Source organism: Megascapheus bottae, chromosome 28 (assembly GCF_031878675.1).
Source record: "Megascapheus bottae isolate mThoBot1 chromosome 28, mThoBot2.hap1, whole genome shotgun sequence".
In the NCBI taxonomy this organism is placed as follows: Eukaryota; Metazoa; Chordata; class Mammalia; order Rodentia; family Geomyidae; genus Megascapheus; species Megascapheus bottae.
The window spans coordinates 8,029,325-8,052,030 of record NC_143536.1 but is presented as its reverse complement, the minus strand read 5'-3'; the positions used below and the strand labels follow the sequence as shown (position 1 = coordinate 8,052,030).

General features: G+C 43.7%; 1 protein-coding gene across 1 annotated transcript in view; it reads left to right on the top strand.

Moving 5' to 3' along the window:
* Nucleotides 1–8,023: 8,023 nt before the first annotated feature.
* Cit (citron rho-interacting serine/threonine kinase) overlaps nt 8,024–22,706 on the top strand; it is a 183,424-nt gene continuing 168,741 nt past the window's right edge. Inside the window, exon 1 of the mRNA XM_090320230.1 lies at nt 8,024–8,077. The gene's annotated coding sequence lies outside the window, so the exon portion shown is untranslated. The remainder of the gene's footprint in view (nt 8,078–22,706) is intronic.

Below are 22,706 nucleotides of genomic sequence, written 5' to 3'. Positions count from 1 at the left end.
TGACTTTTTGGCTCAAGACTGACCCTTGATTACTTAAGTCACATCTCCATTTCTGTTTTTTCCTGGTTAATTGGTGATACAAGTTTCGTGGGGTTTTCTGTCCAGGCTGGTTATAAAGTTTGATCCTAAGATCTCAGCTTCCTGAATAGCTAGGACTATAGATATGAGCCATTACCGCCCAGCCAGGACATGTTTTAGTCCAGGAGACCCTATGTAAAAGATAACCAAAGCACAGGGCTAAGGGGTGTGGCTCAAATAGTAGAGCAATTGCCTAGCAAGTATGAGGCTCAAAATTAGAACCTCAGTACCATCCTCCAAAAATTCTACCACTTGAGCCACAGTTTCACTTCTGGCTTTATTTTTGGCAGTTAACTGAAGATCAGAGTCACATACACTCCCCCCCCCCGCCCCAGGCTAGCTACAAACCATGACCTTCAGATCTCAGCCTCTTTTTTTTTTTTTTTTGCCAGTCCTGGGCTTGAGCTCAGGGCCTGAGCACTGTCCTTGGACTTTTCTCAAGGCTAGAGCTTTACCACTTGAGCCTCAGCACCATTTCTGGCTTTTTTCTATGTATATGGTACTGAGGAATCGAACCCGGGTCTTCATGCATGCTAGACAAGCACTCTACCACTAGGCCAAATTCCCAGCCCGATCTCAGCCTCTTGAATAGCTAGGATTATAGGCATGAGCCACCAGCACCCAGTCTTCCAGCCTCTCTCTTTTTTCCCCAGTTCTGGGGCTTGAACTTGGGGGCCTGGCTGGACACTGTGTCCCTGAGCTTCTTTTGCTCAAGGCTAGTGCTCTACCACTTGAGCCACAGTGCCACTTCTGGCTTTTTCTGTGTATGTGGTACTGAGGAATCAAACCCAGGGTTTCATGCATGCTAGGCAAGCACTCTACCACTAAGCCACATTCCCAGCCCCTCCAGCCTCTTTTTATAGAGGCTCTGACCCCATTAATGAGGGCTCTGCCTTCATGGTGTATGGCTTCCCAAAGACCCTACCTTCTGATACGATCACTTCAAACGTGGACATTCAGACAGTAGAATCCTTGTACCAACCACTGTGTTGTAGAGAACTAAGCTACCCAGTTAGGTCCATGCCCACTGTTGTATCAGTTACCCAGGTGCTCTTTCATGCACACGACTCATCATTGACTCTGTGTCTATCACCCAGGGACCCATCCAGTCTTATACATTGTCAAACGTTCATTCCTAATGAAGCTATTAAACTTTCAGGGCTATAAATAATAAATCCCTTTTCCATCCTTTCCAATGCAAATATTTTGAATATTTTAATGATTGCTTTCCAAAGCCTACTTTTAGAAAAAAAGATTACTATTACAAGGTTTGTGCCAATGGAAACTCCCACAAACAGATGGCAGTGGGCATTCTACAAATATTCTACAAATCTATGCTGGTAGCTTTCAGCTAAGGGTAGTTTCCCCTCCTCTTGCTCTAGGAGACAGTGGCAATGGCTGGGACATCATTCATCGTCACAGCCATGATGATATGAATGACTTCCACTGGTAGGACATCATCCAACCTATAGAAGCAGCTCCACCACAAAGAATTACCTGGCCCTGAAGACCAGTAGTGATGAGGCTGAGAAACTCTGATCTACATGAACAGATATGGCTTATTTATGTATGTCAGTTGTGGGGCTTGAATTCAGGGCCTCGGTTCTATCGCTAAACTCTTTTTGCTCAAAGTTACCACTCCACCACTTTGGACCACAGTGCCACTTCTTGTTTTCTGATGGTTCATTAGAGATTAGAGCTTCATGGACTTTTCTTGCCAGGCTGATTCTAGGCATGAGGCACCAGCACCCTGCTATGGCTCTTATTTTTGTAATATAAAAAATAATGTAACAACGAATTTCTCCCCAGGAAGACTGGAAGCAGACCATATATCCTGGTCTTGGGATATGGAAGTGCACATGAATTCCTCTTTCCAAGTTTGGGAGAAGAGCATTGAACATGGCAGGTAAAAGTTTTCAAGATACCCTTCAAGAAATTCTTCTCCAGACTTTTGAAGTCTGCTGCTGGTTGCCTTTTTCTATTATTATTATTATTATTATTATTATTATTATTATTATTATTATTATTATTATTTGCAAGTCCTGGGGCTTGAATTCAGGACCTGAACACTGTCTTTGGGGTTTCTCAAGCTAGAGCTCTACCCCTTGTGTCATAGCACCACTTCTGGCTTTTTCTTGTATGTAGTACCGGGAAATCAAACCTAGGTCTTCGTGCGTGCTAGGCAAGTATCCTACCACTAGGCCAAACTCCAGGCTGCCTATTTTAAAAAGCTTTTTTTCTCCCTAGTTCTGGGGTTTGAACTTAGGGCTTCGCCTTACTTACGTAGGCACCCTACCACAGAAGTGACACCCCACAGCCATTTTTAAACTTTAATTATATGTAATCCTAGCTACTCAGGAGGCTGAGATCTGAAGGTTGTGGTTACAGACAGGGCCCAGAACTTGGAATACAGTAGGTGAACCATAATTGATGGATAGATTTTTTTTTTTTCCTCCCCCTGTGGGACCTGCTTCAATCACTACCACCAGATGGCAGCAAAGAGCAAGTTTCCTCTTAGAGCTCCCTCTGGTCATCAGCCCATTGGGTTTCAGAGGGGAAAAATGGTTGGTAGTTGGCTTCCTGATTTAAGCTAAGATGATTCTCCTTCACTTATCTCTTCCTCCTCTCCAGCACTTCTGTACTTCAAACTCATCCACAACTTTTTCTTGCTTAATTTCTTTCATGGGAATGGGTGTGTGTGTGTGTGTGTGTGTGTGTGTGTGTGTTGCACGCATGCACGCTTGCACCAGTACTGGGACTTGAACTCAAGGCCTCATGCTCTCACTTGGCTTTTTCCACATAAAGCTGCACTCTACTTTCAGCTGCAGATCCACTTCTAGCTTCTTTCCTTCCTCTCTCCTTCCTTCCTCCCTCTCTCCTGCCTTCTCTCACTCCCCACCCCCTTTCTTTTTGGTGTCAGTCCTGGGGCTTGAACTCAGGGCTTGGGCTCTGTCCCTTTCTTTTGCTCAATGCTAGCACTCTATGACTTGAATCATAGCTCTATTTCTGGCTTTTTGGGTAGTTTAGTAGGGATAAGAGTCTCACAGATCCTGGGCTGTCTTCAAACTGGAACTTCAGATCTCATTCTTCTGAGTAGATTACAGGTATGAGCCACTGGCACCCAGATCAACTTCCAGTTTTGTTTTTTTTTCTGGTTTATAGTCTCTTGGATTTTCTTGCCTGCCCTGACTTTGAACTTGGGTCCTCAGATCTCAGCTTTCTAAATAGCTAGGATTACAGGCATGAGTCACCAGTGCCCAGCTCAGGAATGATTTTAAAAATGCCTTGAGGGGCAAATTAAAAATGACAACTCTGTGTTCAGAGGCTGAGGGTAATATGATTGGCAATAGAGATTAAACACAGAGGATTTATGAAACACATTTCAGGGGAAAATTTGAGTGAAAATTGATGAGGCAATGGAGAAAAATATTTCAGTAGATTACTTGTCCTCTAATGCCCTGTTTCAGACTGGGTTACCTTTCATCCCCTCAAATCACAATTTATTCTTGGCTGGGAATAGAGCTACATTTCCAGTCCTTATGGAGAAAAGAAACAACATTAGGCAATAATTAATTGTGCACGTGATATTAACTAAGATATGAGGAAACCATGGAGCTATGTTACATCCAGGGTGACAATTTTTTGAGGAGGGGGTCAGGACAGGTCTCCCCAAAGAATGTGTTGCTTCAAGAGAGACCCAAGGAGCTGGACGTGGTAACTCATGCTTGTAATTCTAGCTACTCAGGAGGCTGAAATCTGAGTATCAAGGTTCAAAGCCAACCCGGGCACAAAAGGACCTGAGACTCTTATCTCCAATTAACCTCTAGAAAACGGAAATGGGACTTGGCTCAAGGATAGGGCACTAGCCTTGAGCTGAAGAGCTCAGGGACAGTGCCCAGCCCAGGGGGAGGGTAGTAATCTTGAGCTGAAGAGCTCAAGGACAGCATACAGGCTGAGTTCAAGTCCCATGACCCACCTAACAAACAAACAAACAAACAACAAAAAAATGAGTCCTCTATGCTGGGGAAAACAGAGCACTTGAGGCCAAATGATTTCCATGTAATTTTAGATCACTCTGATTGAGAACATACAGAATGACTAAAAGCTACCAGGATTCAAGGACACTTGACCGATTTTGAGTTTGTTACCACATCATCTACACACATTTTGAGAAAAAAAAAAACCCTCCTGCATGAATGCAGGAGACAGTTATTCAGTCTATATGGTGGAAGGTTTCTTCTCATAACTTGATGACCTCAGGTCTGGATCACGAAGGACCTTATCCCTCTCTTCAGGGAGGATGGTGGTTGGGAAATGGTAGTTGCCTGTCTCATTTTTTCCTCCCTCCACCCCTGCCTCTCTGTTGGTCCTGGGGCTTGAACTCAGGGCCTGGGCACTGTCCCTCAGCCTTTTGTTTTGTGCTCAAGGCTCGTGCTCTACCACTTGAACCACATCATCACTTCTGGTTTTCTGGTGATTATTTTGGCCAGAGTCTCACGGACTTTCTTGCCCCGACTGGTTTTGAACAGTGATCCTCAAATCTCAGCCTCCTGAATAGCTAGAATTAAAGACATGAACTACTACCACCTAGCTTTTTCAACTCTTGGTAGTGGTGTTTGAACCAAGAGCCTGGGCACTGTTCATTTTTTTTTTGTCAGTCCTGGAGCTTGAACTTTGGGCCTGGGCAATGTCCTTGAGCTTTCTCAAAGCTAGCACTATACCACTTGAGCCACAGCACCACTTCTGGCTTTTTTTGTATATGTGATATGAAGGAATTGAACCCAGGGTTTCATGCATGCTAGGCAAGCACTCTACCACTAGTCCAAACTCCTGGCCCCTGTTCTTTTTATCTTAATTCACTCAAGGCTGGCATCCTACCACCTGAGCCATGCCTCCATTTCCAGCTTTTTTTGTGAATTGCCAGTAAGAATTTTATGGACTTTGCTACCCAGATTGGCTTTGAACTACAGTCCTTAGACCTCAAACTCCTGAGTAGCTAGGCACAAGTCACCAGTGCCTGGTCCTAATTGGGTTTGTAAAGTATATTGATAACTGTACTCCAGTATGACCAGTTCCTTTATGACTTTATTTCATTTCAGGGTGCAAGAGCATTTTTCAGCTTCACAGGGTGGTCCAGACTCCATGCCTAGGAAATCTGAGGAAACTACAAAGCTCAAGCTTGTCTTGATCCTGGCCCTATCTCTTGGGCACTGGGTGGACTCGTGACCATGTGATAGGGACTTTGTGGAAGTCATTGTTATTCTATTTGTTTTCTTTTTAAAATTTTTTTATTGTAATTAATAAAAGGGTTACATGATATTTGCCAGATAGAAGGTGCATTAATTCACATACATTGATACCCTTTCACATGTCTTGGTACCCATTACCCTCCCCCGCATCTTGGTTTCCCCCCTTCCCTATCAAATTTCAAATAACCAAATACAAATAAATTCAATATATCAGATAACAAAGTGAGATACTGTAACAATATGAGATACCCAAGGGACAGCAAAGGAGATGAGAGACAACATAGTACATTAAGGACAACAGTCATTCATTATATGGCTTTTGTTTCAATATCCTGGAGGTCCTTTCAATTAGCTTCATACTATATGGCCTTATGTATTAAGGTTTTGCTCTCTTGCAGATCTCTGCTAGCAAAGCCCAAGGTTTCTACTGATTATGACAAATGAGGGAAACCATTGAGCCTAAGTTCCTTTGAGTCTGGCTTACTTCACTTAATATGATTTTTTCCAAGTCTTTCCATTTCCTAACAAATGGGGCGATGTCGTTCTTTCTGACAGCAGCATAGAATTCCATTGTGTACAAATACCACAACTTGTTGATCCATTCATCAACTGAGGGACATCTAGGTTAGTTCCATATCTTTGCTATGGTGAATAGTGCTGCAATGAACATTGTTGTGCTGGTGGATTTAGTATGCCCTTGTTTCTGGATGGTTGGGTAAATGCCAAGTAGTGGAATTGCTGGGTCATAGGGGAGTTCTATGTTTAGCCTTTTGAGGCACTGCCACACTGCTTTCCATAGTGGTTGCACTCCCACCAACAGTGTAGTAGTGATCCCTCCTGGCCACATCCCCTCCAGCATCTGTTATTATTCGTTTTCCTGATCCTGGCCATTCTAACTGGAGTGAGGTGGAATCTTAGAGTTGTTTTGATTTGCATTTCTTTTATGACCAGAGATGTTGAGCATTTCTTCATGTGTCTATAGGCCATTTTTGTTTCTTGTTCAGAGAAGACTCTCTTTAAGTCTTTGGACCATTTTTTAATGGGATGGTTGTTATTTTGGAGATTAGTTTTGGAGTCATTCAATTTTTTGAGCTGTTGATATATTTTAGATATGAGGCCTTTGTCTGTTGTTTGGTTGGTGAAGATCTTCTCCTACTCTGTAGGCTTCCTAATCAATTTACTAGCTATGTCCTTTGCCATACAAATCTATTTGTTTTCTTTTGCTCTCAAAACCAATTAAAACATTTTTGTAGTCTCTTGGTCTCTGTCTTGCCTGATAGAGAATTTGGCCTGGAGTGAACTTATTTAGTTCCATGTCCTCGACTCTTATTTTTGACTGATGATATTCAGGTCTCTATCCCCAGCTTTTAAAAATATTATTATTATTATTATTTATTCATTCTAATGTTCTACCATTGAGCCATATCCCTAGCCCCTGGAGTTTATTTTTTATCACTTATGTATTTTTTTTTTTTACCTAGAGCTCTTTATGTAACTCAGGCTAAGACTTCTGCTGTTCGAACTGCAGGTATGCATTATTACTCCTGGCCCAGCCTTTGGTTTTCTTAAAGATAGGGTTTCACTATGAAGCCCAGCGTGGCCTTCAACTCACTAGGTAACCCAAACAGATGTAGAACTCATCATTCTCTTCTCTCTGTCTCCCAAGTCCTGGGATTATAGGCATGTGCCAACATACCTGGCCCCAGCCATCTTGAATGGTAAAAATTGAGCACTACATCACTTCTTAGATGTTTCTACTGATTGTTCCAGTCCAATCCATCAGGTCCCAGAGAGTACACACTGATGGAAAATGACTTACATGGAAAAGTAGTCTCCCTGCCCCACTCTCCATGATGCCATCTCATACAACTATCCCGCTGTGGGCCCTGCTGAATCATCTCCCTTTCCCTTCCCCCTGAGCAAACACACCTACCAGTTTGGGGAGCGACCCTGAGGCCAAGGCCACATCTGACACTGGTGCCCCGGGGGGCCACAGGTGCTGTTGAAACCTGGAAACTCCTCAGTTGAAAGAAAATTGCTTACCTTACCCCACCTCTTTCCCACCCCACTTTCATCTGCCCCACCAGACTTCACTATTTCTGCCTACTAGTTAAAGGGACCCTAGTTGTAAGGGGGAAGGAGGTGGGGGTGCCATTTCAGCCTAGATGATGGAGACTTGGTTGCCTTTCCCAGGCTTCATTCCCAAATAAAGCTTGTTGGAATGTTGAATTCACCTTTCTGCTCTTTTTCTTTTATAAACACACTGCTTTCCCCAAGGGGGAAAAATCTGTTTGTTTTTTTCCTGGATGGCACTCAACTGCTTTAGCCATGCCTCTAGCCCTGCTTTATGCCCTCATGGCACCCCATCTAACCAGTCATGAGTAGAATCACCTCAGACTCTTTCCATTCTCTCCTCCAGCCTCTGCAAGTCACCCACCAGCAAATTCTGTTGTCTTCCATGCCTGAACTCAGGTTCCACTCATCCGTTCTATTCCTGATCAGTACCAAGGATTTCCTCCAGGCCTCAGTCTCTTGCCTGGATTTTTCCAAGCTCTCAAGAGTCTCCCGTCTCTCTTCTCTCCAGGCTCATCTTACTGGGATCCCAGCTGGATCACATCCTAGTCAAGCATGAACCTGGCCCCCTTTCCTACTGTCTACAGTGCCAGCGAGTCTCTGGCTATGGAGCTGAGCCCCTCCTTTATAGTCTCTTACATGGAGGTCTGGAATCTGCTTTGAAAATAGGCACTGAGGTAAGTGTATGAAGGTAATTCTTGTGTGTGTGTGTGTGTGTGTGTGTGTGTGTGTGTGTGTGTGTGTTACTCTTGGACCTTTAATTGGACAAATACTGTGATAGCTCTTGTATAGAACAAGGCACTCAATTTTCCTTCTGACCTGGCTCTTGTGTTCCTTTAACATTTTCTTACCTCCCTTCCTCTCTCTCTGTCTCTGTCTCTCTCTTTCTTTTGCCAGTTCTGGGGCTTGAACTCAGGGCCAGAGCACTGTCCTTGGGCTTTTTCTACCAGGCTAGCACTCTGTCACTTGAGCCACAGCACCACTTCCAGCTTTTCTATGTATGTGGTACTGAGGAATCGAACCCAGGTCTTCATGCATGCAAGGCAAGCACTCTACCACTAGGCCACGCTCCTGGCTCTTTCTTTTCTCTTTCTTTTTTTGTTGGTTATAAAGCTTGAACTCTGGGCCTGGACACTGTCCCATTTGTGCTCAAGGTTAGCTCACTACCACTTTGAGCCACAGTACCACTTCTGGTTTCCTGATGGCTCACTGGAGGTAAGAGTCTCACAGACTTTCCTTCCCCAGCTGGCTTTGAACCACGATCCTCAGAGCACAGCCTCCTGAGAAGCTAGGATTACAAGCGCCCACCTTCCTTTAACATTTTCTCTTGTCCCATACTCCTGAGCTGCTATGTACAAATTTTCAACTTAGATCCTTACTGCTCTGCTTCTCATTCCTTTCTCCCACCTTCTGATGAAGATCTGCTCAGATGTTCTGTTCAAAGAGTACTTACGAAGGTAGAATGAATCATTCCTTTCTCTATGTTCCTAAACCACTGGGTACACATTTTTATTAGAGAGCCAGGTGGGTGGAGAGGATATTCAGAATACTCAGCCCAGCATGATGTACTGACTAGACCAATCAGGACTCAGGAAATTGAGATCCTGGGATCATTACTCTCAACTGTCAACTTGGTTGGATTGTGAAATGCCTTGGAGATGAGAAATCGTGTGTGTGTGTGTGTGTGTGTGTGTGTGTGTGTGTGTGTGTGTTTCTTTGGGATGGAGGACATTTCCAGAAAGGGAAAGAATCACCATGAATGTAGGTAGTGCCGTTCCATTGCCTCAGCTCTGGTGGAATAAAAGAAGAGGAAAAAAAACAAAGCCTACAGCCCAGATGTACTCTCTGCTTCCTGGCTTCCATGATATGAGTTGCTCTGTTCAACTACATCTTCCCCATCATGAATCTGTGAGACAAGGGCTGGGAATGTGGTTTAGTGGCATGAAGCCCTGGGTTCGATTCCTCAGTACTACATAAACAAAAAAAGTCAGAATTGGCGCTGTGGCTCAAGTAGTGGAGTGCTAGCTTTGAGGGGAGAAAAAAAAGCCCAGGAACAGTGCCTAGGCCCTGGCCCTGAATTCAAGCCCCAGGACTGGCAATAAAACAACTCTGTGAGACAAAATAGATCTCTACCTTTCTTTAAGTTGTTGCATGGGTATTTTGTCACCGAGAAGAAAAATTTGACTATCTTGTGTCTGATTCATAGAGAGTTCTCTCAAGTTGGGCTGAGTAGCCATAGTGTTGTGGATAGGAGAGGAATAAGTTCTTGAAGCTGTTCATTAACTGAGGTAGAAATAGTTCAACATGTTGACAGTTACTATGGACACACGGGCTGAATAGTAGCCACTTGTGTGGAAGCTTGCGCATGTGAACATGTGTCTGACATGTATGTGACTCATCCTAAACTTGTTTTGTTGTTAAGTGGTACTTGGGTTTGAATTTGAGGCCTCTTCTTTGTCTGGCAGATACTTTATTACCTGAGCTATGTTTTCAGCTCCACTTTTTGACTTAGTTATTTTTCAGATACAAGGTCGTATATTTCTGCCTGGGCTGGTCTATGCGTTCTGTTAGCTGGGATGTGGGATCACCAGTACCTGCCACTACACTAGTTTTGCTGGTTGAGATGGGGTGTCGATAATTTTCTGCCTGAGGTGGCGTTGAATTGCATCCTCTTGATCTCCTTTTCCTAAGCAGCTGAGATTTGAGATTACAGGTATGAACCACCATGTGGTTCTCTCTCCCCTCTCTAGCAGTACTAAATTCAGTAGGACAAGTGCTCTTCCACTGAGCTATTCCATCAACTCTTTTTGCAGTGGTAATTTTTATTTATTTTTTAATTAATTATTTTTTTTTTTTTTTTTTTTTTTTGCCAGTCGTGGGCTTGAGCTCAGGGCCTGAGCACTGTCCTTGGACTTTCTCAAGGCTAGAGCTCTACCACTTGAGCCTCAGCACCATTTCTGGCTTTTTTCTATGCATGTGGTACCAAGGAATCGAACCCGGGTCTTCATGCATACTAGGCAAGCAATCTACCACTAGGCCAAACTCCCGCCCCGGTAATTTCTATTTTATTAAATTTTTTTTTTCCCAGTTGTGGGCTTGAGCTCAGGGCCTGAGCACTGTCCTTGGATTTTCTCAAGGCTAGAGCTCTACCACTTGAGCCTCAGCACTACTTCTGGCTTTTTTTCTATATATGTGGTATCGAAGAATTGAACCTGGATCGTTGTGCATGCTAGTCAAGCACTCTACCACTAGGCCAAAACTCCCGGCCCCCCACAGTGGTAATTTTTAAAAGAATAGGTCTCACTTTATATCTAGGCCAGCCTGGACTGTGATCCTCTTCTTTGTAAAGCTTGAGATGACTGTCACTGAGCCCAGCCAACATGTTTCCTGAGTAACTATAGAATGACAGGTGTGTACCACCATGTCTAGCCATAGGTTGCCCTAAGGTCTTTTAAACTTTTATTCCCGGGCAGGCTCCAAGCCTTGCATCCTTGATCTCTACCTCCGAAGTAGCTAGGATTACAGGCTTAAGCCACCATGCACACCCCCAAATCTCTTTGTAATCAGTAACTTCATCTAGTTTCCTGAATAGGCTTTGGGCTATCTGCAAAACCAAGAGATTTCAATGTCAATTTTTTTCTTTTTCTTTTGTAACTCTGTCACGATATATGACCAGGCTGATTTTTTTAAATGACTTTAAACCAGGTGTGTGTGTGTGTGTGTGTGTGTGTGTGTGTGTGTGTGTGTGTGTGTGTTGCTAAGGAGCAAACTGTGAACCTTGCAAGTGTTAGGCATGAGCTCTACCACTGAGTTACAACCCTAGGCACACTCCCCTCCCCCAGCATGCTACTTTGTGTGTGTGTGTGTGTGTGTGTGTGTGTGTGTGTGTGTGTGTGTGTGTGTGTCTATCCTGAGGCCTGAACTCAGGGCTAGGCACTGTCCTTGGCTTTTTCACTCAAGGTTGGTACTCTACCATTGGGGCCCCATCTCTTCTTGTTTTCTGTTGTTTTGTTTTGCTAGCCAATTGTAAATAAGAGTCTCACAGGCTTTTTCTACCCAGGCTGGCTCTTTAAATTGTGACCCTCAGATCTCAGCTTCTTTAGAAGCTAGGATTATAGGCATGAGTGACTGGTGTCTGGCTAGATTCAGATCCTTACACTCTTTCAAAGTTCTCTATATAAGTATAACTCAGAGGCCAAGAGAAGAAATAGTTCTTCAAAATGTAAAAGAGGGTGTTGGAAAGGATAAATATATACCTGGCATTTCAAAAACAACAAGTATCTACTCTATATTTTTGCATTGTGCCTGTGAGTTGTATAACCCCCCCACCCCTTCCCCAAGGACCTATCACATGTTGTTTTAAACTCCTACTTTTGAAATAAATAAAAATACCATTGGGATGGGCTGCTCTGAATTAAACAGACCGAGACTGCAGCCTGCACCATCTGTGGGCCTCCATGTCTTCTCTTGGCCCAATTGGAGAACAAACACATATACACCGAACCACAAAGAGAACTACTGATTTAGAACACATTAAATAAAGCAACATGTAGGATGTCACTGCTGAACATTCCAAGACAGGACCAGCACACCTCCTCCATGTACACGCCTGTGTGTAAAGAAGATAGGATGAGTTGCTCTATGCTCTCCTAGGTCCCAGGCAAGGCTGGCTTGATTTCCAGCAGTTGAGGAAACACCGACTCAGTGATTTGTATGCATGGGCCATTTTGTTCCCTAGGGGATGCTTGGTAATATCTGGAGACACTGTTGGTTGTGACAACTAGATGGTTGGGGATAGGGCTACTGATAGGTACTTGGTTGAGAATTCTCTTCAACATCCCATAATACCCAAGACCCAGGTATCCTCTTATGACAAAGAATTATCTGGATTTAAGATGGATGCTCAGTGGTGGAGCACATACTTTGCCTATGCATAGTTTTGGGTTTGATTCCCTACTCTACAAAGAAAGGAGGGGGCAGGGAAGGAGCGAGAGAGACAGAAAGAGAGAAGCTGGGTATTGATGGCTCACACCTGACATTCTAGCTACTCAGGAGGCTAAGATCTGAGGATCATGGTTTGAAGCCAGCCTGGGCAGGAAAGATCATGAGGCTCTTATCTACAATAAACTACTCAGAATAAGCCAGAAGTGGCACTGTGGCTCAAGTGGTAGATCACTTACCTTGAGCACAAAGAGGCTCAGGGACAGAGGTTAAGCCACAGGACCTGAGTTTAAGCCACAGGACCAGAAAAACAAACAAGCAAACAAACTTAAAACAAAAACAGGAAAAAAGAAAAAGAAATACAGGGGTGGGGGAGAAAGGGGACTGAAAGGGTGAAAGAAAAAAGATACCTCTCATCCTAGCTACTCAGGAGATCTGAAAAATGTAGTTCAAAGCCAGCCTAGGCAGGAAAGTCCACAAGAGCCTTAATCCTAATAAACTAGTCAGAAAAAGCCAGAAGTGGCACTGTGGCTGAAGTGGTAGAGTGCTACCCTTGAGCAAAAAAATCTCAGGGTCAGCACTTGGATCCTGAGTTCAAGCTCTAGGATCAACACACACAGATCCACACACCCAATGACTGGGAGATATAGCTCCATGGTGAGAAATGCAGCCTAGCATGTCGAAGGCCTTGAGTTTGAATCTCTAGCACCAAATAATTTGCATAAGAGTAAATACAACCAGCAGGGAAAGTTGTAAGATACACTGATTTGCCATGGCAGACATATGCCCATCTAGAGGGTGGGAGGGGGATTGGATCAATGTTACCTAAACTTTATGATTCAAAAGGTGTGCAGGGGAGGGGGCTCCTGAAGTAAGTTTGGCACCATGTTTCAGAAGGTTGTATAGAAGACATTTGCTTTCAACATCCAGCCTGGCCTCCCAGTTGCAAGCTGATTTTTATGCTTTTGATTTCACAAATAATGCAAATGCAATACTTAAGAATTTGAGCTGGTCAGGTGTGGTGGCTCACATCTATAATCCTAGCTACTCAGGAGGCTGAGATCTGAGGATCGTGGCTCACAGCCAACTATGGGAACTAAAGACTATGAGACTCTTATCTCCAATTAACCACTAGAAAACAGGAAGTGGCACTGGGGCTTAAGGGGTAGTGTGGTAGTCTTGAATTGAAGAGCTCAGGGACAATGCTCAGGCCCAGAATTCAAGCCCTATAACACACACACACACACACACACACACACACACACACACACACACACACAGAATTTGAGCTGTCCACTATGCTGTGTAAGTGGGCATCCCCTGGCCCTATCTTGGTTACTGCTGGAGATGAGTGTTAAACTGGATTCATCTTTAGCCCCATATTGTGTCTCTGCTCATATTGGAGCTTTGTCCAGTGTAGTCCCTGAGCTGCAATGGTGGTGATGATCATGATGGCAGAGACCTCTGTTTCCAGTACTTCTCCCTGGCATATCCTAACAACATGCTCAGGAAGCTGCACCTTGAACTTTTAGCACAGCCACGCATTCAGTCATTTTGTTTTAGCTTATTTCTCAGGTAGGATCTTGCCCTTTTGTCTAGGGCCCACTCTTGGACTGTGATCCTCTTCCCTCTGCCTTCTGCATAGTTGGGACTATAGGCATGCTCAATCTCACTCAGCAATTTTTTTTGCCAGTCCTGGGGCTTGAACTCAGGGCCTGGGCACTCAGTGTCCTTGGACTTTCTCAAGGCTAGCATTCTACCACTTGTGCACCATTTCTGGCTTTTTCTGTTTATGTGGTACTGAGGAATCCAACCCAGGGCTTCATGCATGCTAGGCAAGCACTCTACCACTAGGCCATGCTCCTGGCCCAGCAACTTGTTTTTGTTTTTGTTGTTGTTTGTTTGTTTGCTTTTTGTCAGTTGAAGGGCTTGAACTTCGGGCTTGGATGCTGTCCCTGAGCTCTTCAGTTCAAGGCTAGCACTCTACCACTTTAAGTCACAGCCCTACTCCTGGTTTTCTAGTTGTTAATTAGAGATAAAAGTCTGCCCTGGCTGGTTTTGAATCAGATCCTCAGATCTCAGCCTCCTGAGTAGCTAAGATTACAAGTGTGAGTCACCAACATCTGGCTTTCTGCGCTTTTTCTGCTCAAGGCTAGTGCTCTACTGCTTTAAGCCACAGATCCACGTCTGCTTTTTAGGTGGTTAAATGGAGATAAGAGTCTCAAGCTGACATGGTGGCTCATGCCTGTAATCCTAGCTATTCAGAAGGCTGAGAACTAAAGTCCATGAAACTCATCTCCAATTAACCACCAGAAAAGCAGAAGTGGAGTTGTGGCTCTAGGGTTAGGTTCATAGTCTTAAGCTGCAGAGGTCAGGGACAGCAGCCAGGCCCAGGGGTAGGGAAGTAGCCTTGAGCTGATGAGCTCAGGGACAGTGAGTGCCCAGCTCCAAAGTTCAAGCCCCCAGACAAAAAAACAAACAAACAAACAAAAAACAAAAGAGTCTCACAGACTATCTTGCCCAGGCTAGCTTTGAACCACAGTCCTCAGATTTCAGGTTCTTGAGTAGCTAGTATTACAGGTATGAGCCATCAGGGCCAGGCAATTTTTTTTTGCCAGTCCTGGGAACTCAGGGCCTGAGCACTGTTCTTGGGCTTTCTCAAAGCTGGTACTCTACCATTTGAGCCACAGCATCATTTCCAGTTTTTTCTATGTATGTGGTACCGAGGAATTGAACCCAGGTCTTTGTGCATGTCAGGCAGGAACTCTACCACTAAGCCAAACTTCTGGCCCCAATTATTTTTTAAGTAAGTAGAAAGAGTAGAGTCTTGAATAACAATGGAAGAAATACACTGTAGTGCATTTTCATTATCCAGTATTCTGCACCACGTATAGCTGCACGTGATCTACTTTTAGACACCTGGCTGTTTAAAATGTTTATTCATACCAACATCACCTCAAACCAGTGAAAAACAGCATGCTATAGCATGCTACAACATCACTGGGGGATGGGAAAACCTTAGCTCCATTGTCAGCTACCAAGTCCATGCTTGATTGAAACATTCACATGCGACACATGACTGTTTCTCCAGGGAAAGTAGACAAAAAGAGAGGGAGTGAGGGAAAAGAGAGAGAGAGAGAGAGAGAGAGAGAGAGAGAGAGAGAGAGAGAGAGAGAGAGAGGAGGAAGGGTGGGAGGGAGGGAAAGAGGGAAGGAAGGAAGGAAAGAAGGAAGGAAGGAAGGAAGAACAGGGAGGGAAATCACTGAATAACATCCTCAGTTGTGTGGCAAATGCCTTTTTTGCATGAAACGATTAATACCACAGGATGCTACTTACATCTGTCAGAGTCAGGAGGATGAACAGCGAAGGTCACCTTGACAACCAGGTTAGACAACATGGAGGACAGAATCTAGGGTAACTCTTGTGAGGCTGATCTCCTGGTTGCTCATGTCCTTGTGTGATCCCCTTTCTGTGAGCATGGATCAAGTCTGGGACTCCTTCTAACCAGGAGATACAGCAAAGGTTGACACTTCTGTGATTTTATCATGCGTGATCAGCATGCCTGCTTTGTTTACAGATGCCACTCCACACACAGGGCCAGGGGGTAGGAAATGCAGGTGCCCTCTGCTTACTGCTAGAAACAAGCAGTAGCTGTAGTGGGTTTTTTTTGGGGGGGGGAGGGGCTGGTCCTAGGGCTTGAATTTAGGGCCAGGGTGCCAGGGCCAGCCGGCAGTGAACCTGGATTCCTGAAATAGGGGTCAGGGACTAGGAAAAAAAAAGGAGAGACAAACAGATGGGGTTCCCAAGTCAGCAGTCCAAGAAATCTGTGAGCTTAAGATTGCAGCCTTGTTTATTTCCAAATCAAAGCTTATATACTTTTCTTGAAACCAGAGAACTGCCAGGGGTTACATTCATATGGTAAATCAAGGAACTGTTGGGGGTTACAGCTCAGATCAGAGAAGCAGGATGAGGCCAAAAAACAATAAAGCAATAAAGCAATAATTGAAAGAGATCAGAAAGTTCACAATACAGACAATGTAGCTTCAGAAGTTCCTAGGCATGGCACCAGCTTCTTAGTGTGGTTACCTTACTCTGATGTGCAGATTCAAGGGACAGCCTGGCTCCACACTCTGGCTCCCAACACCAGGGGATCTTTGTGTTTAATGCTAGTGCTCCACCATTTCAGTCACAGTGCCACTTCCAGCTTTTGTGAGTAGTTTACTGGAGATAAGAATTTCTCAGGGACTTTAATGCCCAGGCTGGCTTTGAACCAGCAATCCTCAGGTCTCAGCTTCCTGCGTAGCTAGGATTACAGGCATGAGCCGCTGGTGCCCAATGGTAGCTGTAGCTTTCAAGGAAGAGGATGCTGCCAGCAGCCATGTGGGCTTCATAGCAGATCTTCCCCTAGTCAGATCTTAACATGGAACCCTGAGGCCCTAGCCAACACGGTGCAGACTTATGGAACACCCCAGATAAGCCATGCTTATACTGGACATGGGGACACTATTTTATGTGACTAAACCTGTGACAATATTGTTATGAAAAATAACCTACACACATGAAACTCAGTGACAGGCTCTGCTTAACTTACAGCAGGCATCTACCACAACACAGGGTTATTGTCATTTTATAGACTCCTATCATTGACTCAGTCCACACTGGAATAGCCCAGAAGAGAAGACAACCTCCATAAAATAGCACGGAGAAAGAGATTGCGCTCATGATTGCTTTTTCCTTGAAGTGCCTTGGTTATGCTGAGTGAGAAAACCAGTGGTGATTCTTAGCTCTATTGCCTTTCTCTTGGTGTAGAAACATTTCTTTCTTTCTTTCTTTCTTTCTTTCTTTCTTTCTTTCTTTCTTTCTTTCTTTCTTTCTTTCTTTTTTCCTTTCATCTTTTTCTTTTCTTGGCAAAGGCAACTGAGCTGGGAATTGTGCTCTTGTAGATTTCCAAAGGCTGCTTTTTAGACCCTGCTAATGGACAAAGGGGGGAAGACTATTTTAGAAGAGCAACCATCCTCAAACCATACTATCCCTTAATGAGAAATTTCAAATGCTAAAAATACTCTACCAAGTGCACCCACTGAAAGAGCAATGCTTTAATGGTGATGGAAAAATCTTTATGCCCTGAGAAATTGGTCACATTCAGGCGGCTGTCTTGCTTTTATCTATAGTGAGCACAATGTGTGTTGATCTATCAAATCCATTGTTCTCAGTTTTCAAGAGTTTCTTCTTAAGTAATAGCAAACAGTGGGAATTCAAAAAATCATTACATAGCTGGTTTCCTATTTCCTGCCTGGAGTCCTGAAATCTACCATCTGATGCTTGCACATTTCCCCTTCTTAAATCAACATGTATTTGAGTTTGTACGTGGCCTGTGTATATATGCCAATAAAAAATATATAGAAGGCCTGGGTGCTGGGGATGCATTCCTGTAATCCTAGCTACTTGGGAGACTGAGATCTGAGGATCTCCGGCCTGGGCAGGAAAGTCTGTGAGACTCTTATCTCCAATAACCTATTCAAAAAAGAGTTGGAAGTGGTACTGTGGCTCAAGTGGTAGAGCACCAGCCTGGAGCACAAAGAGGCTCAGAGACAGTGCCCAGGCCCTGAATTTAAGCCCCAGGACAGACAAGGGGGGGGGGTGGAATGAGGGAGAGAAAGGGAGAAAGAAGGAAGGAGGGAGAGAGGGGGAGGGAGGGAGAAGGAAAGGACCAGCCTGTCATTGGTGCTCACACTTATCATCCTGGCTACTTAGGAAACTAAACTTTGAAGAGCATGGTTAGAAGTCAGCTGGGGTAAGAAAAGTCCATGAAACTCCTATTTGCAATTACCCAGCAAAAAATCAGAAGTGGAGCTATGGCTCAAGTGGTAAAGCACTAACCTTGAGCGAAGAAGCCAAGTGAGAGCATGAGGCCCTGAGTTCAAGCCTCAGTACTAGGAAAACTAACTTTTATGAAAATACAGACAACAAGTCTGTAGCCTTTTCTATCTGGCTGCTTTCACTCAGCACAGTGCATGTGAGAGTTATCCGTGATGTTACTTACACTGGCAATGTAACCTTCTGATGAACGCACTGTATGGACAGATCCCCAAATAAATTGGGACAGATCCCAATTTATTTATCCTGCTTTTCATTTTTGTCATAATTGGGATTGAAAAAATACTGCTATTGCAATGAAGATACTTATTTAGGAACAAACCAAGTCATTCCATCTGCTTTCTTTCTATCACTTTAAGCTATAACACCACTTCCATCACTACATGGACTTTTCTGCCCAACCTGGCTTTGAACCACAATCCTCAGATCTCAGCCTCCTGAGGAAGCTAGGATTACAAGCATGAACCACTAGTGCCTGACTCATTCCATCTTTGTTTTTGGATCTCTTTTAATGACTGTAGTTCTAATTTTCAGTTTGTTTTCTTTCTTTGTGCTGGTACTGAGGCTTGAACTCAGGGCCTCATGCTCTCACTTGGCTTCTCTAGCTTTGTTGCTCAAGACTGGCATTCTATTACTTTAACCATACCTCCACTTTTTTTTTGGTGGTTAATTGGAGAGTTAAGTCTCCCAGACCTTCTTGCCCAAAGTAATTTTGAACCTTGATCTTCAGATCTCAGCCTTCTGAGTAGCTAGGATTACAGCTGGGAGCCACTGGCACCAGGCACGATGTTCCATTTATTTATAGGAGCTAGATGATTGAACAGAATAATTTCTCCTTAACCTGAGCTCAGTGGCTATTGCTTGTGCAATAGAAAGCTGATTTTTCTATATGTTTCTCTCATATTGGTTTATCTCTTGAGACTCTCATTGGTTTAAATGTACTTTTAGGTTTATAGACCCATCATTTGTTTAAAAAATGACATTTATCTTTTCCCCCCAAAGTGATGTGTATTCCTCTTTCTTTCTTTTTTTTGTTGTTGGTTGTGGGGCTTGAACTCAGAGTCTAGGCTCTGTTCCCCGAGCTCTTTTGCTCAAGGCTAACACTCTACTGCTTTGAGCCATAGCCTCATTTCTGGTTTTTAAGTGGTTAATTGGAGATAAAAGTCTCACTGGGACTTTTCTGCCTGGGCCAGCTTTGAACTGAGATCCTCAGATTTCAGCTAGAATTACAGGTGTGAGCCACCAGCACCCAGCTCCTCTTTATTTAACTTTTAAATGTGGTTGACTTAAACAAGGGAGGAATTTATTTTGTTTTACTGTTTTGGAGTAGGAAGGGTATAGTGAAACAGAATAGCTCACATCATGGTAGCTAGGAAAGAGAAGGGAGGGAGGAAGGGATGGAGGAGGAGGGACACCTGTGTTTTCTTTTCCTATTTTGCTTGGTCTCAGGAAAAGAAAAAACATAGAAGGAAGATAATTGAGATACAGGACTGTCGAGGCAGAATGAAGGTTAAATGGGACATCTTGAGCTTCCAGTGCTGGCAGGGTTGGAATCACTTGGACACCTTTGGAACTGAGGTGGGTGGGTGTATGGAAACATCCAAGCTGGAATTCCTCTGATTCTTCATCTTTCCCCCAAAGATCAGAACAGCTTCAAAATGTGGGAGCAGGAGTATCATTAAAGGACAAACCATATCTGATAGGCTATTCTCCTACCATAGGCCAAAACTCAGCCTTGAGATCTGACCAGGGAGATTTAACAGATGGTACCTAAGAGATCCAAGACCCATAGGGTTTCCTGGGGCACTTTTTTTTGTCAATCATAGGGCTTGAACTCAGGGCCTAGACGCTATCCCAGAGCTTTTTCGCTCAAGGCTAATGTTCTGATTTTCTGGTGTTAATTGGAGATAAGACTCTCACGGACTTTCCTGCCTGAGCTGGCTTTGAACTGTGGTCCTCAGATATCAGTCTCCTGAATAACTAGAATTACAGGTGTGAGTCACTGTGCTTGGCAGCAAGATTTTCCCGCAAGTTGAGGCACTATCTAGTACTTAAAAAACTAGTTGCATTGAAAAGATCAGCCTCTTTCCTATGCACTCTCTTTTAGGAGGGGTACAATTAAGGGGTCATTGTCTTTTGGGGTAAAAACTCATCTATATAATATTTGTAGAAATAGACCTTTTTATGAACTAGACCTGAACCTTGCCTTTCTATCAACACCATCTATTGTTAGGTAAATAAAATATACCGAACACTGTCAGGACCCATGTAAGAGAAAAACACAACTGCCCCTGCAGTTACTGGACACTGCCACTAGATAGCGCCTTAGCTTTGGGGAGGCAAATGCATGCCAAGCATCAGTTGGAAGAAATTTTGAAGGAGGGAGCCTAATGGTTATTGGAAGAGAAGTATAGGTGTTTACTAGGCAGTGCTGGAATGAGTGTAGTCTGAAAAAAATGGCCTGCTTTTCATATGAATTAAAAAAAATAAACCAGGGGAGAAAAAAACAACAAATAAATAAATAAGCTGCTGCAATAAAATCAGCACAGTGGCCTATCTTTTTTTTTTTTTTTTTTTCAGTTGTGGGGATTGAACTCTGAGCCTGGGTGCTATTCATGAGCTCTTCAGCTCAAGGATAGTGCTCTACCACATTGTGTCACTGTGCCACTTGATTAACTGGAGATAAGACTCTCATGGACTTTAATGCCTGGGCTGGCTTTGAATCATGATCCTCAGATCTCAGCCTTCTGAATAGCTAGGATTACAGGGGTTAGCCACTGGCACCCAACTGGCATATCATTTTGCACCCACTAGTTATTATATATTTAGAAATATGAAAAATAATAAGTGTTGGTGGAGATGGGAGGAAGTGGAGCCCTGATTCATTGCTGGTAGGATTAGCAACTAGAGAAAGGTTGGTCCTTTGCTTAAATAAGGACTGGACCGGAACATACATGTGTCATATTCTTTTTTTTTTTTTGCCAGTCCTGGGCCTTGAACTCAGGGCCTGAGCACTGTCCTTGGGCTTTCTCAAGGTTAGAGTTCTACCACTTGAGCCACAGCACTACTTCTGGCTTTTGTCTGTGTATGCGGTACTGAGGAATTGAACCTGAGTCTTCATGCATGCTAGGCAAGCACTCTACCACTAGGCCAAACTCCTGGCCCTGTCATATTCTTGTAACTGGAGTGTTGCTTGAACATACGCTCTCAAAGGGAAAAAATTCCCAGGAAATATGCAGGATATACACAAAAGGCTTTCTTCTCGCCTTTTCTGTACTCTCTTTCCTTGCTCCAGGGAAAGAACAGATTTTAAACTCAAACAGAAATCATATTCTAGACACAGTTCCATTTCTCTTTAGCCTCCCCCAAAATCAACTTTGTAGGCTTTGTTTATTGAATTCATACGTGGGCTAACTTCTGGTTCTACACACATCATTTAACCTCTTTTGAGTGTAAACTTATGCCTAGTTATTTCAGATTTAAGAATCAAGAGGTATGACGGTGCTTTGTCAAATCCTAAAGGTAACAACACAAAGACTAGGAGAAAATATCCCCCAAATCATGCATGCAATAAGGAACTAATTTGCAGACTGCATAAAGAATACCTATAATCTGAGAACAAAAAGTCCATATCTCACTCAGTGCCAGTGTCTCATGCTTGTAATCCCAACTACTCGGGAGGCTGAGATCTGAGGATCATGGCTCGAAGTCAGCCCGAGCAGATGCTTATCTCCATTAAACCACCAAAAGGTCTGCAACAAAGCCCTAAGCCCAAGATCCAGTACTGTTATGGGCAAGACACACACACACACACACACACACAGAGCTATGAACTATAAAATACATTGGGCCAGGAGTTTGGCCAAGTGGTAGAGGGTAGTGGTAGCATGCACGAAGACCCAGGTTTGATTCCTTGGTACCACATGCATAGAAAAAAGCCGGAAGTGGTGCTGATGCTCAAGTGGTAGAGCTCTAGCCTTGAGAAAGTCCAAGGACAGTGCTCAGGCCCTGAGCTCAAGCCCAGGACTGGCACACACACACACACACACACACACACACACACACACACACGCGCACACACACTGTCCTTTAGCCCAACAACTTTCAGAGCATTTTATAAGTCTCAATGTATTTGTAAAAGAAAAAACTCAGGCACCTGATTCACATCAATTGTTTTCTCATAGTAAGAAACTAAAAACAACGACAATAAAACCAAAACAGTAAGAATAAAACTGCATCAAAAAACCTACAACAGTCCAATTCTCCTCTCTTGATATTCAACATAATTATTCCTCATGCTGAGCTAGAAAACCTGCTTGAGAGGGACTAGATGAATGTCAGTCTCTCAAAATTGATGAAAAACATACTTATTATAGACTTGTCTTCGACCCTGGCGGAGCTCCAAGAAGACAAAGGCCTTGTCCTGGGAATAGGATTAAATGTGTGCTCTTTGTCTTTCACTTGGGTTTATCTTAGGTCTGCAAGTAA